Source organism: Trichosurus vulpecula, chromosome 1 (genome assembly GCF_011100635.1).
Source record: "Trichosurus vulpecula isolate mTriVul1 chromosome 1, mTriVul1.pri, whole genome shotgun sequence".
Taxonomy (NCBI): domain Eukaryota; kingdom Metazoa; phylum Chordata; class Mammalia; order Diprotodontia; family Phalangeridae; genus Trichosurus; species Trichosurus vulpecula.
This window is the reverse complement of record NC_050573.1, coordinates 13,465,675-13,482,416: the sequence shown is the minus strand read 5'-3', so window position 1 is coordinate 13,482,416 and position 16,742 is coordinate 13,465,675. Positions and strand designations below refer to the sequence as shown.

The window sequence follows — 16,742 nt, the reverse complement described above, 5'->3', positions numbered from 1 at the left end:
TTTCTCCCTCCCTTTCATCCCCTTCCCCAAGATGGCATGCAATCTGATGTAGGCTATATACATGTACAGTAATATTAAATGTATTACCACATTAGTCGTGTTGTGACAGAAGAATCAGAACAAAAGGGAAAAACCACAAGAAAGAAAAAAAAAAGAGGGAAAGAATAGCATGCTTCAATCTGCATTCAGACTCCACAGTATCTTCTTTGGATGTGGATAGCATTTGCCACTGAGAGTCTTCTGAAATTGTCTAAGATCTTGCATAGCTGAGAAGAGCTAAGTGTATCAAAGTAGGTCATCATGCACTGTGGCTGTTACTGTGTACAATGCTCTCCTGGCTCTGCTCATTTCACTCAGCATCAGTTCATACAAGTCTTCCCAGGTTTCTCTGAAGTCTGCCTGTTCATCATTTCTTATAGCACAATACTATTCCATTACATTCACATACCACAACTTGTTCAGTCATTCCCCAGTTGATGGGCATCCCCTTGATTTCCAGTTCTTTGTCACCACAAAAAGAGCCGCTGTAAATATTTTTGTACCTGTGGGTCCTTTTTCAATTTGTATGATCTCTTTGGAATACAGCCCTAGAAGTGATATTGCTGGATCAAAGAGTGTACACAGCTTTATAGCCCTTTGGGCATAGTTCCATAGTTCTCCAGGGTGGCTGAGTCAGTTCACAACTCCACTAATAATGCATCAACATTCCAATTTGATGACCACACATTTAAGGGACTCAGGATGGCATGGATTCCAGGGGACCCAAATAGTCCCTGAGGCCTACTTGTTAAGGTGGGAGTTTAGGGGAGACAGACAAGTAAGGAGGGAGTAGTGGTGAGGGCCCATCAGTATGGTCTCATCCAACATCTGCCAGTATATCCTAGGAAGAAACAGAGATAGGGAAGGGAACAAGGACCAGACCTGTGATTTCTTTGGGGAACTTCCTGATGAAGGCATCCCCTCCACTTGGGTAGGTGAACACCTTCCCTGAAACTTCTAGGGAGCCTAAAGTCCTAAGAGGTTACTCATCTAGGGTCACACGTGGGACCCGAGGCAGTAGCATCAGTGAATGGTCTGGGACTCCAGGGGAAGAAGGACAAGGAGAGGGCCTCAGACTGGGGGTTATTGGTATAGAGGGTTCCCTGTGAGGAAACTCCCTTGACCCATGCTGATTGACATCGCCTCTGGGGCACAGAAAGCGAAGGGACTTGTCCCAAGTCACATAGCCAGCATGGGTCAGAGGTGAGTGATGAACCTCCATCTCCCTGGCTTAGAGGCCAGCTCTCTCCTCACTGCCCCACCCAGCCTCTCCCAGGGTAGAGAAGAGAAGAAGCATGTGCATGTCAAGCACAGGGAAGGAAGTAAAGTAAGAAGGAAGAAAGGAAGGAAGGAAGGAAGGAAGGAAGGAAGGAAGGAAGGAAGGAAGGAAGGAAGGAAGGCAGGAAGGAAGGAAGGAAGGAAGTTCAGAGATGAAATAAAAACTAGGACCCTCTGGGAAGAGTTTGCTGAATGGGGCTGCCATTTAATCATTGGTCACACATGAAGGCCTTAACCACAACCTGGCTGTGTAACTCTGAGGAAGTGACTAAGGCCTTCCCAGCTCTGACATCCCCTGTTCTGAGACCCCTCCCAGCTCTGACATTTCCTGTTCTCAGGCCCCTCCCAGCTCTGACATCCCCTGTTCTAAGGCCCCTCTGAGCCCTGACATTGAAGAAAAGCTCTGGAATTGGAGTCAGAAGCCCTGATTTTCCATCTTGACTCTATTTTTTTCTCCCTGTGCAACCTTCAGACCAGTCACTGAACTCCCCCAGAAGAAGACCAGGTTCTTGGGCTATGTGTTCCCTGCAGAGCCTGGGAGCTTGGGGATTTGGCACTCAGGTTGGAGGCAGGGTCACCGTGTCCAATGGCCTTAATTTACAGATGAGGAGTCTGTAGAGGAGTGAAGTGCTTGTATTAAGTTAGGGGCAGAGCCAGGCCCAGGAGCCACATTGCCAGAGGCCTCCAGAGGCCTTTTCATCTCAAAACAATGAGTTGATGTTCTTTGGGCCCTCATAGTTCTGCCATTTATTATTTTTAATCCTGGAAGCACGAGGGAGCCCCATGGCCAGATCTGAGCTTCAGGAAAATGACTTTGGAAGCAGTGCCTTGGATGGGTGTTAGTGGAGAGAGACTGGAGGCAGGGGGATAGAGTGAGACCATGCTCCACTCTCACATTCTGTGCTCCAGGACCCCTCCAAGACTGGACATTCTGTTTTCAATGTTTATCTGTTAAATGGAGATGAGATTATCTCCATAATTGTCGGAGTGCCTATGAATCATTTTGGTAACCCTGAAGAGGCCATAGGAATTCCATTCAATCCAACAAGCATTTATTAAGTGCCTACTATATGTCAGGAATGGCATTAAGCTCTGAAGATGCAAGGATTAAAAAAAATAGTTACCAACCTTAAGGAGTCCACATTCTACCAAGAAGACCCAACATTTGCACAGGGAAGGAAATTCACAGTCCGCTCATAGCATCTCCTCTCTCCTCCCCTCCCCAAGGCTCTGGACTCCCATGGCCCAGGTCCAATTGGCCAAAGGAGCCATTTTCTCTTTAGTTCCACCTGAAGTTTATCCCAGGAAAATCTCCCAACATATCAGGTGATGGTAACGATAATTAGTATTGTTTTCTAAATGCTTCACTTTCCCCTCTTTCCATCCCTAGCCTTCAATCCGATCCCATCTCCCTTGTCCCCAGGACACTCTTCTCTGGCCAAACCCCAGCCTTTGACTCATCCTTTCATCTGCCTCCTCTGCTCCTCCTCAGAGGCTGGTGAATGGAGCTGGAAGAAGGCACACGACCAAGCCTACTGGAGACCTCATAAAGTCATGCTGTTCAACCCCAAGTGGGCCCTCCCCACAGCAAGGTAGCCCTTTCGTCCTTCCCTAGATAATTATCTCACTCTGCACAGAAGCTATTGTGAGCCTCCTCTCCTCTCTTCCTCCCTCTAGCCTCTCACAGGAGGGTCTTACTTGTTCCTTTACTGAGAAAATTAAAGACATTTGACATGAGCTTCTCCCTCTCTCTTCATCTCAAAACCTCTAAACATGATCTCCCACTCTCTCTTCCATTCCCCCAGTCTCTGACAAAGAGGTGGCCCTTCTCCTTCCCAATGTTGACCCTTCTAAATAAATATGCCCTTGCTCCCATCCCCTTCCACCCTCTCCAGTGGATTCAGTCTTCAATCATCTCCTATCTCAAATCTTCATCGTCTCCCTATCTTCTGATTTCTGCCCTGCTACCTTCAGCCATGGCCGAGTCTCCATCGTCCTTAAAAAACCTTCCCAAGACCCTACCATCCCCTTGAGCTACCATCTTGTATCTCTCCTCCCTTTCACAGCCCAACTCCTTGAAAAAGCCTTCTCTCTAGCCGCTTCTACTTCTTCTCCTCCCATTTACTCCTCAACCCTTTGAAATATGGTTTCTCACCTCACTCAACTGAAACCATCCTCTCTTAATCACCAGTCCTCTCCTAATCGCCAAATCTGTCTTTTCTCAGTCTGCATACATCTTATCCTGTGTTCTGCTTTTGATACTGTTGGCTGCCCTCTCCTCCTGGACACTTTCCAAAACACCCTTCCCTTCTGATGTGCTACTTGTCTGACCAGTCTCTCTCATTCTCCTTTGCTGGATGAAGAACCAGGCATCTCTGAGGGCCAAAGGGCATCTACTAAGAGTGATTGGTGGAAAGCGCCAACCCCCCCCCCAACCTGGGGGAGCACTGTCCCTCTGTTCACACAATCAGAGAATAGGCTCAGATTTCAACTTTGTTAACGAGGCCCTCTTTTCCTCTCTCTCAGTAACCGCATCAGCCCTGTGGGTTTAACCATACGGTGGCTCCCAGATCCATATATCCAGCCCCAGTATCTCTCCTGAGCTCCCATCCCACATCACCATACGTCAAGCTCAACAAGTCCAGAACTGAGCTTTCTTTCCCTCCCCATCCCATACCTCTTCCAAACCCTTTATTCAGTGTATACTGTATTGTGTGTGTGTGTGTGTATAGATATAGATATATACACAAATATATACATACACACATATACACATACACATTTATATGTATTAACAGGAGAGATAATATGGACACATACACAGAATGAAGTATATGTGTGTGTGTGTGTGTGTGGATATAGATATAGATATATACACAAATATATACATACACACATATACACATACACATTTGTATATATTAACAGGAGAGATAATATGGACACATACACAGAATGAAGTATATATATATGTGTGTGTGTATGTGTGTGTGCGCGTGCACATATACTTTATATATACATATATTCTATATAGTTCATATATAATAAAGTATATGTGTGTGTATATATACATACATACATGTCATTTGGTCAGTTACCAACCAACCAAATACACTACATTATATATAAAGTATATAGAATATATAAAAAGTATATTATACATAAAGTAAATAGAATATATGGAAAGTATATTACATATAAAGTATATAGAATATAGAGTATATTATACATAAAATATATAAAATATAAGAAAAGTATATTATACATAAAGTGAATAGAATATATGAAAAGTATATTATATATACAGCATATAGAATATGTAAAAAGTATATTATATATAAAGTATATAGAATATATGAAAAGTATATTACATATAAAGTATATAGAATATAGAGTATATTATACATAAAATATAGAGAATATATAAAAAGTATATTATATATAAAGTATATAGAATATAAGAAAAGTATATTATACATAAAGTGAATAGAATATATGAAAAGTATATTATATATAAAGTATAGAGAATATATAAAAAGTATATTATACAAAGTATATAGAATATATAATTATATTATACATAAAGTATATAGAATATAAGAAAAGTATATTATACATAAAGTGAATAGAATATATGAAAAGTATATTATATATACAGCATATAGAATATGTAAAAAGTATATTATATATAAAGTATATAGAATATATGAAAAGTATATTACATATGAAGTATATAGAATATAGAGTATATTATATATAAAATACAGAGAATATATAAAAAAGTATATTATATATAAAGTATATAGACTATATAAAAAGTATATTATACATAAAGTATATAGGATATAAGAAAAGTATATTATACATAAAGTGAATAGAATATATTAAAAGTATATTACATATAAAGTATATAGAATATATTAAAAGTATATTACATATAAAGTATATAGAATATAGAGTATATTATATATAAAATATAGAGAATATATTAAAAAGTATATTATATATAAAGTATATAGACTATATAAAAAGTATATTATACATAAAGTATATAGAATATAAGAAAAGTATATTATACATAAAGTGAATAGAATATATGAAAAGTATATTACATATAAAGTATATAGAATATATGAAAAGTATATTACATATAAAGTATATAGAATATAGAGTATATTATATATAAAATATAGATAATATATAAAAAGTATATTATATATAAAGTATATAGAATATATAAAAATTATATTATACATAAAGTAAATAGAATATATGAAAAGTATATTATATATACAGTGTATAGAATATGTAAAAAGTATATTATATACAAAATATGTAGAACATATAAAAGTATATTATATATAAAGTATGCAGAATATATGTATATATATATATAAAGTATGTGTGTACGTATACACACATACACTTTATTGTGTGCAAGTGTCTGTATCACCTCTCCCATTAGAACATAAGCTCCTGGTGAGTAGGAATTGCTTCCTTCTTTGTATGTGTACTGGCAGAACTCCACCAAGTGCCTGTCACTCCTGGGTACTTAGTGATTAGTGCACTGAGGGTCTCTCCCAACTCTAAATTCTCAGAGTCCCTTAATAAGTCTGACATTCAATGCTCTCTCTTCCAAGGCCCCTTCCAGCTCTAATACTCTGTGGTTATAATAGCAGAGATTAGGGCTGTCAGGGACCTCAGAGGCCATCTAGTCTAACCCCTTCATTTTACAGATGGGGAAACTGAGGCCCAGCAAGAAGGGACTTACCCAAGGTCACACAGGTGGTAAATGGAACAGTCAGAATTTGAACCTATGTGACAAACCTTCCCTCCCTTCTCTGTAAATTTCCAGGTTTGGGTGAGATGATCTCCAGCCCCTTCTAGCTCAAATAGAATACATCTTTTGTTCTCCTCTGCTTTGCATAGCTGTGAACTAAGCCAGGCAAGTTTTATTAACCCCCTTAAGCTCACCCTTTAGAACATGAGCTCCTTGGAACAGCTAGGTGGTATAGCAGATAATGCACTGGCCCTAGAATCAGGAAGACCTAAGTTCAAATCCAACCTCAAACACTCATTGCCTGTGTGACCCTGGGCAAGTCACTTAATCCTGACTGCCAAAAAGAAAGAAAAGAAAAAAAAAGATTGAGCTCCCTGAAGGCAGGGACATCTTTGGCCTTTCTTGGTGTGATGATTGGCACTTGATTTAGGTTTGTTGACTGTTGGTTGTTTTATAAATTAGGGAATTGTTAACTAGAAATGTTAGTCAGAAATAGAAAGCCAAGTCTTCTGACTCCAAGTCCAGGGCCCTCTGTCCTTTCTAGTCATGTGAACTGGAGAGCATAATCTCCTTCTATCCTGAAGGCCAGACCCCATCCCTTGGGGCCTGGCCCTAAAGAAGTGGGATCAAAGGTCTTCCTCCCCTGTTCCCTGGAGGAAGCAGGATCCTGGGAAAAAGGCTTTGGCCACAGTCTCACTGATGGAGCTTGGCCAAGCTTGGACTGGCCTCTGCTGCCCCCTTGTGGAGAAGTAGCCTAGGTCTTGCCCTCCACAAAAAAAAGTGATGACCTGGTCAAGGTTTATCCTTAAGCCAAGTGTTGATAATTAGAATAAAAAGAATACAAGTAATCAAAAATTAAAGTTTCCAGGTCACTCTAAGGTTATCCTAGTATTTCCTATACCTTATTTCATTCTGCCCTCAGATGACTTGTATAAAATTGTGTTACACAAAACTCTCTTTTTGATCTAGGGCAGTTTCTTCGCCTCTAATCTCCAGGTGGTCCCCTCCTCTGTGGCTTTAGGAAGTTCCTTTTAGACGAGAAGTTACGAGTTTAATCATAGTCATTCCAAGGAAAATTCCTAAGACAAAGGCAGAGGTTGGGCCCTCTGCCTAAATTTACATTTCTATTTCTGCTAAAACCTCTGGCCTCTTTGTGGTTGAGGCAAAATTCAGGTTACTGGAAACGTTTGGCTAATGGAACAACAGATTTCCATTGTTGTGTCTTTTAACTAGGCAGGCACCGGGAGGAGAAGCTGGAGAAAGAACAGACCCTGACTAGGTGGGGGCGCTGGCGGGGAGCAGGCCCAGGCTTCTGCTTGGTGCTTCTAGGTCATGGCTTGATTTTAACTTTCCCTTGTTGGCTCTTGGCTTAGCTCTGTAACACTCAGCTTCTTCCTCTCTGCTTCCAGATGCTTCAAAATCGGGGGCTTGTTCTGAGATAACTCCTTTTTGTACAAATTACTCAGGCTGGGACTGAGTGATTCAAGGTGGCCATACAGGCCCAATTCACACCCAGTTCTGGTTGACTGATTTATCAATAAGCTTCTTAACTAACAAGGGAAGTCTTGCAGTCTTTCCAGATTCTTAGAATTCATGCACTCATAGATTTAGTGCTAGTTCAACCCCCTTCTTTTACAAATGGGTAAACTGAGACCAGAGGGCTTAAATCAAGTCAGCCAATAAATATTAAGGACCCAGTGGAGAGGAAAGGTTGGAATGGGATCATTTATGCATGTAGAGGGTATATCGGTAAGAAGAAGGGGCACATGAGACAGGAATGAAGGAGGAGAGAGTGGGGGAAAGGCATGTAGTTGATGGAGTTGAGGAGGAGGGGAGAAGAGGGAGCTCTCAGAAAACGGCCTCTTTTTTTAGTGAAATATGAAGCAAGGCTCTCAGTGGAGATAGGAAGGGAAGGGCGAATTAGGGGAGGTTTCAAGAGGGATGAAAAGCTTTAGAAGAGCAGCTATGGTGAGTGGGATAGGGAGTCAATGAGGGAGGTGTTGAAGGATTGCCTTGCAGCAGTGAGGGCCTAGTTGAGATCACGTCACGTAAGTCTAGTGGATCTCATCAGCACAGTTTCATGATTTTCTCCAGCTTAGTTCAGAAGCATCTAAGTGGAAGCACTGGCAATGGATGGTGGGAGAAATCCAGGGCTGATGCTTGGCGGGACAAAACCGGCAATAGTATAAAGGCACAAGGCATTGTAGAGAAGAGTACAGAGTTGAATTGGTCCATTAAGGGGTCAGGATGGGCAACAGAGGGGGAGTATAGCCAGGGCAGGAGTGATGGCCAGGGAAGGAACTGAGGGGTAGAGGCATTGGAGGTTCCCGTGAGGATGGGGTTGCAAGGCAGAGGGAAAGGTGGAATGACAATGGTGACCACCTAGGAGTTCCTGAACATAGAAATGGGTGATAGCACAGTCGAAGATATGGCCATCTCTTATGTATAGATGGGGTAGAGGAGTAGGTCATGGGAAATGAGTAAGTTGAGGAACTGGGACTTTAGGGTGTTTGAGGGAATATCAATCTCTTGGCTCCCTGGCATGAGGGCAGGAGGTGGATAGAAATAAAGACTATGAAGTCACTGAGGAAAGAAGGGGAGCATCCCAAAAGCTGGCAAACAACAGCTGCCAGAATATTGAGTAGTAGGTGGGGTTGGAGTGAACCCCAAAGGAGAAGAGCTTACTCAGCAGTGGAGCCAGGAGAGCCTAGAAGAAGCAATGGGGAGCAAGGAGAACCCCAAACAGTCTCCCTCTCTCAAGTCTCCCCCTTTTCCAATTCAGTCTTCCTAAAGCCAAGTCTGACCAAGTCACCTTCATCCTCAACAAGTTCCAATAGCTCCCTATTATCTCCAGGATCAAATATAATAAACAAACAAATCATCTTTTTGGTTTTCAAGACCTTCATAAAATGCCCCCCTCATATCTTCCCAGTCTTCTTACACCTTCACATACTCTGTGATACTGTGACTGGCTTCTTTACTCTTCACAATCTTCCATTTCCCAACTCCAGGCATTTGCATTGGCTGCCTCCCATGCCTAGAATTCTCTCACATCTGTGTCCTGCCCACCAGGCTTCCCTCAGCTAAAATTCCACCTTCTGCAAGGATCCTCCTTCATTTGAGAGACTTCTCTCTAAGACTGCCCCCAGTTTATCTTGTCTATGTCTCATTCGGACAGAGTTGTTTGCACTTTGTCTCCCCCATCAGATTGTGAGATCCCTGAAGGAAGAAACCGCATGTCTTTTGCCTTTCTTTGTTTCACCAGCACTGAGTACAATGCCTGGCCTATAATGGGAGCTCAATAAATGCTTATTGACTGACTGCCTGACTATTCCAACACCCCCATCTCAACTAGTGAGTCAGGGAATGCGTGAGAGCACAGCCAGGGCAGGGAAGGGTGGTCAGGGAGGCTGTCGTTAGGAGAGAGCCAGAAGATGAAGGGTGGGACAGGAGAAGATTGAAGGTGAAAGCCAGTCTGGTGCCAGAGCACAGTGGAGGGGGGGAGGCTGGTGGGGCGGGGCGGGGGGGGGGTGGGAAGGAAGGAGGGAGCAGAAGGAGATAGAGAAGGGGGTTTGTATTACGACAGCCAGGCTTCAGGATCACTGGGATGGGGAGGGCTATGACTGGCTGGGAGTCTGTGAATCATGCCTGTTGGGTTCAGGATGGTTATTAACAGCAGTATGGATTCAGCCTCAGGGTGGTATCCTCTCAGGGTGCTGGGTAGCTCAGGCTGGGGACCAGTGGGGGGAACTGATGAAGCAGCATTTCTCTCCCATCCCTGCAGGCAGGTCAGGCCAGGAAATGGGAGAAGGGTGCAGAAAGAAATGGTGTCCCTACAAGTGGGAAGAGAACCAGGGCAGGAGACAAGCACTGGATGGAATAGTGACGCTTTCATCCCTCGCTGGCATGAAGGGTCTCCAGCAAGTGGGAAGAGGCCATTCGGGGACACCAAATCACTAGCCCAAGGTCATACGTCTAGGAAGTGACTAAGCCAGGATGCATCTTCTTAGCTCCACGCCCAGTACATTTCCCACCATACCACACTTCCTCTCTATTCATCAGAACAAATCAGATTTTAGCTCTATAAAAGTGAACTGAAAGGAATATGTAATTTACTTCAGTCTCAAGAGGAAATAAATCATACATGGCTCAGGCTAACCCACTAAAGCAGCATTCTTCTCTATAAAATAAGGGGAGTGAAGTGAGCAGAACCAGGAGAACGCTGTACACGGTAACAGCAACATTGTAGGATGAAGAACTGAGAATGACTTAGCTGTTCTCAGCAATACAATGATCCAAGACAATCCCAAAGGACTCATGATGAAACATGCTACCTGCCTCAAGAGAGAGAACTGATACTGTTTGAATACAGACTGAAGCATGCTTTTTTTCCTTTCTTCCTTCCTTCCTTTTCTTTCTTTCTTCCTTTCTTTCTTTCTTTCTTTCTTTCTTTCTCTCTTTCTTCCTTCCTTCCTTCCTTTTCTTTCTTTCTTTCTTTCTTTCTTTCTTTCTTTCTTGTTAGAGCCTTGTACAAAATGGCTAATCTGGAAATTTTTACATAATTACATATGTATAACCTATATCAGATTGCTTACTGTGTCAGGGAGAGAGGACGGAAGGGAGGGAGAGAGGGGTAGAATTTGGAACTCAAAATTTAAAAAAACCAAATGTTAAAAATTGTTTTAACATGTAATTAGGAGGGAAATAAAATATTATTAAAAATAAAATAAAATAAAATAAAGAGGGTGGACTAGGTGAACTCTAAGGTTGTAAGAAACTTTCTTTCCTGGATGTGCCACAAATCTCAGAGTCCTCCCAAAAGACTCCTGATTATGTGGGTTGTTCCATCTTTGTCTTTCCATTCCCAGCTACCAGCACCTTGCCTAGCATATAGTAGACACTGTCTACTCACAGGTTGTGTTTGTCCTTCATTCTTGAAGAGGACCATGGCATCAGGGAAATGATGCCATGACTTGCAGTTGACTTTGATTTGAGTGAGGGAAGGCTGTGCAAGGTCACCAGTCTCACTTTCTCCTCCACAGCCATCTGGGTCCAGCAGCCTGGTATTCATCAGGATGACTGGAGATGACCCAGCATGCAATAGAAGACCCTGGCCCTTTCAAGCTAAGGCCTTTTCATATACTCACTTAGAGAATGAATGAGCAACTGGGCGGTGGGGTCGAGGGTGGAGGGGTCACTTTGCCCCCTTGTGGCTTTGCCTGGGAACTGCCACCTCTTGGTGGTGATGCTCTTTCAACAGATCAACAGCCCTTTATTAAGCACAAACTATATGGGGACGCAAAGGCGAAGTGAGCCATTCCCTGCCTTCAATGAGATTCCATTCTAATAGAAAACACATATAGAATTGTATATGGAATAGATATTAAAATATCAAGAAAACTATTTTATTAAAAGATGAACAAATATGAAAAGAAGAAATGCAAAGTACATCAACAAAAGGGAGCAGGACTCTTACAAGTGAAGAGATCAGAGAAAGGCTTTGTGTAGAAGATACACCTGAAGGAAGTGAAGGGGCCTTTAGGAAGCAGAGACAAGGTGATGTCATGGGATGTCATCTCAATACAAAGACACAAAGATGGGGGATGACTGGAGGGACAGGGGGGAGAAACAGAGGCAGCAGTCCACCTGGGTTTCCCAGGGCAGGAGGGGCAGGAGTGTCCAATGAGGCCGGATAAGTTGGGGCCAGGAGTAAACAGATGGGTTTCTACTTGATCCTAGGGGCCAAAGGAAGTTGCTGGGAGTGACTGAGTAGGGCAGTCGCCAGGTCAGATCTGCACTTCGGGATAATCACGGGGCAGCTGGGCAAGCAGACTCCTGAGTTAGGAGGCTCTTGCAATAAATAAGCTCGGTGATGACACCTTCCTTCTGCCTCCAAGGAGCAGAGGCACCACCTTCATCCTTCTTGTTCTAATTGGTGAACAGATTTCGTCATTGTGGGCACACCCTCCACCCTCCACCTCAGATCCCAGCCCACCTCAGCCTTAGCAGACCTGAGTTTGTGGGTCCAAATCACAGAATCATAGATCCTCCGAGCTGGAAGGGCCTTCGCGAGCCACCTAGTCCAATCTATTCTTGATGGAATGGCCCCAAACCTGAGCAGTGGGCCTCCAGTCTCTGCTTGAAGACTTCTGGGAAGGAAAACACATTATCTCTCAGGGCAGCCTTTTCTACTTGGGGACAGCTCTGAGTTTTAGCAAGTTTTTCCTTTCATCAAGCCTAATTTTGGCTCTTCCTAACTTTGGTCCATTACTCCTTGTTCTGACCTCAGGGACCAAACTGACCAAAGCTAATGAGAGCCCTTAAAATCTTTAAATATAGCTAACATGTCCCCATCCCCAACACCCACCCCCAGTCTGCTGATAGCTAATATGCCCAGTGCCCCCGATGATTCTCATATGGTGTGACCTTCAGGCCCTTCCCTATTGCCACTCTCCTCTGGATGCTCTCATTCAAAAAGTAAGCAGTGAATAAGCACCTACTATGTGTCAGGCACTGTGCTAGACCAAGACAGATAGAGGGATGTATATTTGAGTCTGGAGACAATACGAAGCTATTGGAGTGTACTTATCAGGGGAATGAAAAGAATAGATTTGTGCTCTAGGAAAACCAGTTTGTCAGTTGTGTGAAGGAGGAATTGGAGAGGGATTACCCTGAAGGCCAAGAGACCAATTAGGCAGCTACTGTAATAGTCCAGATGAGAGTGAGGCAAGACCATGAAGCTTCTCCTGCCATATGGCTTTCCATCATGTGTGATCCCCATACTTTTATACCCCTTTTTATTATGTGTATAAAACCCATGCCTTTGGGGAACCTCACTCCAAAGTGAGTGGATCAGACTTCTGGAATTCTCTGGCTTATTACCCCCACCCCCACTGAGCCCCAAGGACAGTCTCTATTTTTTTGGAGGGAAGAAGGCAAGGCAATCAGGGTTAAGTGACCTACTCAAGGTCACACAGCTAGTGTCAAATGTCTGAAGCCAGATTTGAACTCAGGTCCTCCTGACTCCAAGACTGATGCTCTATTACTGTACCACCTAGCTGCCCCTCTCTCTCTATTTTTTAAATTCAATTTTATTTCCCCTTCTGAATTCTCTCCCTCCTTGTTCCCCTCCTCCACTCATTGGGAAGTCAAGAAAAACAAAACCCATTACAAATATGTATAACTATACAAAACAAATTCCTGCTTTAGCCATGTCTAAAAATAGAAGAAAAAAAAGAGAAGAAAATAGACTTCAATCTGTACTCTGCATCTATCAGCTTTCTTTCTAGAGGTCGATAGCATATTTCATCATGAGTCCTTTGAAATGTGGTTGGTCATTGTGTTGATAGACTTACTCTTTCAAAGTTGCTAATTTTTACAACGTTGCTGTTATTGTATAAATTGTTTTCCTGGTTCTGCTCACTTCAGTTTGCATCCATTCATAAAAGACTTCCTAGTTTTTCTGAAATGATTCCTTTCATCATTCCTTACAGCAAAATAGTATTCTGTCACATTTACATATCAGAACATGTTCAGCCATTCCCCAAATTGATGGGTATCCCCTCAGTTTCCATTTCTTTGCCACTACAAAAGCAAGGCACTCTCTTCAAGATCAGGCTTGGCTTCTGTCTAGAGTTTCTACATAACGGATAAACACCTACTATATGTCAGCCACTGTGCTAGACAAAGACAGATAGAGGGGTGTATACTTGAGTCTGGAGACAACAGGAAGCTATTGGAGTGTACTTCCTCCTTTCCTCATAGAAAAGTAGTCCATTTACAAATTTGATCAGGTATAGAATGGCTATTTATTTCCTCTACCACAAAAAAAAGCTTAAAATACAGAAGATTCATTAGTGTTCCTTGATAGTTAAAATATAAATGAGAACCTATCACAAAAGACTCACAGGAACCCATAAATAGAACATGCATGAGGTACCCAAAAGACTCAGAGAAGCCCATCAACTCTTTTCAGACTTGTGATGTCTACACAACTCACAAGTCCAGATCTCCTAGTGAGCCATGGTTTGCTTAGTCTCTTTATCTGTATTATTCTGGTAGTAGTCATCTCCTCTGAGAAGCATAGTACAATGTACCTCCCAAAGACTAATTAGTACTTGGACTGAGGCCTTCCAACCTCATGAATTCACAAAATTGCCATCAAGGCTAGAAATAGCGATCTCACTACCACTGTTCTGAGCTTAAACAAGATTTAGTGATTCATTGGATTAGTGGGTGAGAGGGACAAGTTGAGGATGACTCCAAGGTTACAGATCTAAATTATTAGGATAGTGCTGCCTTCAACAGAAATAAGAAAGTTCAGAATGGAGATGGTTTTAGGGTGACAGATCATGAGTTCAGTTTTAGACATGTTGAGTTCAAGACATCTTGGAATATGTATATTGAATTGTCCAGTAGGCAACTGATGATGTGTCACTGGAACTCAGGAGAGAGACTAAGGCTGGTGAGATGATCTTTAAGTCACCTTCACAAAGATGACAGTTGAACCCATAGGAGCTGATGAGTGCAGAAAAGGAAGAGAAGTAGGTCCAGGACAGAGTCTTGGGGTATGCCCACAATTAGGGATAGGGTTATGAACAAGCAAAGGAGACTGAGGTGTGATCAGGCAGATTGGAGGAGAACCAAGAGAGAACAATATCATGAAAGTCCAGAGAGGAAAGAATATCTAGGCAGAAAAGGTGGTTAGTAATGTCAAATGCTGCCCCCCACAAAAAAAGCTTGGTAATTAAGATATAGTGGGCTCCTTCTCTCCACCATCACCACGACCAGTCTGTTGCTCAGAGACCTGGCCCCCAACTTTGAGGTGGACGCCATGGTCAGTTGTATCTGCTTCTATAACTTTTTAGGAGATTCAGGAAGCATTTTCTTCTCCCACCCTCAGGACTTTACCCCAGTTTGCACAATAGAGCCAGGTTGAGCTGCAAAACTGGCACCAGAATTTGCCAGGTGAAATGTTAAAATGATCACCCTTTTCACAGATTCCATCCATGGTCATCTTGCCTGGAATAGGGATATCAAGGCATACAACAGAGATGAGCCCCCAAAGAAGCTGCCTTTCTCTATTGCTGATGATTGCCAACGAGACCGTGCCATCAGATTGGGCACATGAGACTCAGAAGAGTGGGATGGTGAGGATATGTCTGTGACGGTTTGTGTGGTATTTATTTTTGATCCAGACAAATCTCCTGCCCAGCAACTACTGGTACGAATATTGATTGGATCCTCAGAGTGGTTGATGGCTTTATTTACCAGTGTATGAGAAGGCTGCTACCCCTGTAGACTGGAAAGCTGGAGATAATCTCAGGATGCTTCCAACCATCCCTGTAGATGAAGAGTCTTCACCAAAGAGCTTCCTTCAGGCAAGAAACGACTATGTTACATTCCCTTGCTGTATGTAGGTCACTCGATCCAGACAGTGCTAGGAGCTGGCTCACTTGAAGATCTTGAACAGAAGGGATGCCAGCCTGCCAACAATGTCTTCTAACAGCAACTGACATAAACATCTTGGTGTGATTAAAATCAGACGTCTATATTAATGATTTTTTAAATAGGTTTTTTGGTCTTTTTCAGTCATATCCAACTCTTTTTGACCCTATTTGGGGGTTTTCTTGGCCAACATCCTGGAGTGGTTTGCCATTTCCTTCTCCAGATTGTTTTACAGATGAGGAAACAGAGGCAGACGGTTAAATGACTTGCCCGGGGTCACACAGCTAGGAATTGTTTGAGGCTGGATTTAGACTCAGTATACTAATGACTTGTTAAAAGAAAACAGCTGGACAAAGTCACCTGTGATTCCTTTCAATGTTCCTTTACCAGAATTCTATTGGAATTGCTGAATTTTATCATGACACTCTGCTGGCTGTCTTTGGAATGTGCTCTTTTGGGGACTTAAATCTTTGCCACATCTGTTGCAGTCTCTGTCATCAGCCAACTAGTATTGTTGGCATTCAGGAGCTCTGCAAGTGTCACTTCTTTAACTGTGCTAAACAAATCAGCTCTTCTTGTAATTATCCATTTGAGGGAGAAGACAACTTAACACGTCAGTTTTGGAGCTTCACCTCCCTTCTGGCATTTTCTAAATTTGTGACCCACACATTATAATAATTTAGATATTCAGATGGAGATTGGTGGGTTTTTTTTCTCAATATCGAGTGTTCCAACCAGTTAAGAAAAATTTGGAGGCACTATGTTTCCAGCAGATAACAGAGAAGTAAAAGACAGTCTTAAAATATTGTTACACTGGGCAAGGAACTTTCTAACAATATTATAGTATTTGTTACAGTTGAAGCTACAGAGTAGCCTTGTAGTGACTGCCAGTGAAGGACAGAATTTGTTGTTGAGTCATTTCAATCTTGTCTGACTCTCCGTGACCTCATTTCGGGTTTTCTTGGCAGAGATACTAGACTGGTTTTGCCATTTCCTTCTCCAGTTCATTTTTCAGATGAGGAAACTGAGGTAAACTGGGGTAAGTGACTTGCCAGGGGTCAAAAAGCTAGCATCTGAGGCCGCATTTGAACTCAGATCCTCTTGACTCCAGGGCCAGCACTTTATCCACTGTGCTACCTCGATGCCCTGAAGGAGAGAATGGTGGAGGAATATCATTACAGTTGTCTTTAAAAAAAAA

At 42.5% G+C, this 16,742-nt stretch overlaps 1 pseudogene; it reads left to right on the top strand.

The window, feature by feature from the left end:
• The first annotated feature begins 1,231 nt into the window (after positions 1-1,231).
• On the top strand, positions 1,232-15,602 carry LOC118850236 (annotated as a pseudogene).
• Positions 15,603-16,742: the final 1,140 nt, after the last annotated feature.